We start from the raw sequence: 2,500 nt of genomic DNA on the forward strand, positions 1-2,500 counted from the left end.
ACCGGCGGGTTGGCAGGAGCAGAAAACGTCAAGCAGGTTCCGCCTTCATGAGCCAAGCGGTAATGATAACAACTAAAAACAATATGAAAACATGATTTGTCTCTGTAGCTCTTTTTTATATTTGTTATATCTCTATTTGTACATGCGTATATGCATATATATGTATATATGCAATCTGGTTATATATGTATATATGCAATCTGGTTATATATATACATATATATTTATATATATCATATATATATATGCATACATACATACATTTAAAATATATATGTGTGTGTATATATATATATATATATATATATATATATACATATACATATCTGTGTGTGTGTGTGTGTGTGGGTATATCTATATCTATATATATCTATATGTATGTATGGATATATCTATATCTGTCTATCTATATATATATGTATGTATGTATATATACATATATATATATATATATATATATATATATATATATTCAACTACACTATGTGAACGGCAGAGAAAGAGAGAGAGAGAGAGAGAGAGAGAGAGAGAGAGAGAGAGAGAGAGAGAGAGAGAGAGAGAGAGCGAGCGAGCGAGAGAGAGAGAGAGAGAGAGAGAGAGAGAGAGAGAGAGAGAGAGACAGACAGACAGACAGACAGAAGGACAGACAGAGAGAGAGAGAGAGAGTGAGAGAGAGAGAGAGAGAGAGAGAGAGAGAGAGAGAGAGAGAGAGAGAGAGAGAGAGAGAGAGAGAGAGAGACACACACACACACACACACACAGAGAGAGAGAGAGAGAGAGAGAGAGAGAGAGAGAGAGAGAGAGAGAGAGAGAGAGAGAGAGAGAGAGAGAGAGAGAATGAGATTGCACATTCACCTACATGACGGGAATATTTCCTTAAAATCACTTATCATAAACCCATTAATAAACGTAAAACTTAATCACGTAGGTCTCCACAATTCTCATATACGTCTCGCGGCCTCTAATTACACATGCAACCGAAATTTGCATAAACAGATTAACATATTGCAGTATGTCTGTGCGCATACACAAACTTTTACTGAGATTACATAAAAAAATCCTCTTTATATCCTACAGAAAGAAACATTTGCCGAAAGAAACTGATGTTTCGCGATCTATCGTAGCAAAGACAAAGGAAAAAAAAACAAAATACGTGAGATTTTCCGTCCTCGTGAAAAAATTATTTATCGCCTCATAACAACAGGCTTTTTGGAAGATGATTGAAGGTATTACCCTTTAAAAAGATAGAGAAAAAAAAGGAAAAAAAACTGTATTGAACCCCAGGAAAAAGAATGACGAGAGGTTTCACTTTGAGAAAGAGAAAAGTCAAAGCACAATGTATCGTAAAAAAAAATAAACTTGCAAATAGGAAGTATTTCGCAAACTACTTTGTGCGTGTGTGAATGGTCGTTCCTCTCTCATCTCTTATGGTCTGTTATCAGAGGCAATAGAAAGAGGAATATAAGTAATTTTTATGGTAATAGTTTCATAATAGTAATACTTATAGTAGTAATAACAAAAGCACTAGTAGTTATCAAAGTAAGAGCTCTGTAGTATTTTTTAGTCCGTGGTGAATCATACGATTAATAGTCGTACAAGTTATTAATAGGCACAATAATTGTTACAACAGTAATGATAATAGTAGTAGTAGTGATATTCACATCAGTAATAGTCAAAATAGTCATAGTAATTCTGGCGCACTCTTAAGCCTCGAAACCTGCACATCTCATCAGGATTTCCCGCCTACGGTGACGTCATCAGGTTGAACTACGATTTTTGCGTTCGTAAGTTCATTTTTTTTTTTTACGTTAAGGAATCTCCTTCATCTTAAAAAAAAAAAAAAAAAAAAAAGAGAAAAAAAAATAATCGAATTAATCTTGATCCACGTGAAATTCAATCTGATTTATCGAGAAGCAAAAATGTGTACCGCGAAGCCGCATCATTTATAACTGAATAAATTAATAAAGCAAAACGCAAAAATGATTATGAAAGTATGAACAAAGTCTGATTTCCGGCGAAATCTCGTGCATAAAAGCCTCTCAAACGAAGGGCTTTTCTCAGCAAATATCATTGTGGTATGTGCGTGAGTGTGCTTCCACGTCACAAAAAAAGCCTACACGTGTGTACATATTACGTCAGACACAGATCTCTTTTATACAGGATAGTTTTTTCGTGGTTATTATTTCAGTGGTAATTATCGACAATTATAGTCATTATCATTGTTATTATTATCATTATCTTCATTACCATCATCACCATTATAATTATTATCATCATGAACGCTACTACTATTCACAAAGTAGCATCCTCACCCTTATCCACAACTAAAATACGCTTCATTATCCGTTTTTTTAAATAAATGACTTATTGGATTATCATCAAATCGAATCATTATCATAGAATTAAATTCCACCAAATCATTCGCTTGATACAGTCTTTTGTTTTCTTTTGGTAGAAACTCACCGCCCCGGATGTTGTTTGGTTGAGAGCGATAACCGGG

The 2,500-nt window shown here is 34.2% G+C and overlaps 1 protein-coding gene across 3 annotated transcripts in view; it reads right to left on the bottom strand.

Moving 5' to 3' along the window:
- Window positions 1–2,500, bottom strand: part of LOC125030567 — a 24,548-nt gene that overhangs the window by 2,529 nt on the left and 19,519 nt on the right. The gene's annotated exons all lie outside the window — the stretch shown is intronic.

Source organism: Penaeus chinensis, chromosome 11 (genome assembly GCF_019202785.1).
Source record: "Penaeus chinensis breed Huanghai No. 1 chromosome 11, ASM1920278v2, whole genome shotgun sequence".
Lineage (NCBI taxonomy): Eukaryota > Metazoa > Arthropoda > Malacostraca > Decapoda > Penaeidae > Penaeus > Penaeus chinensis.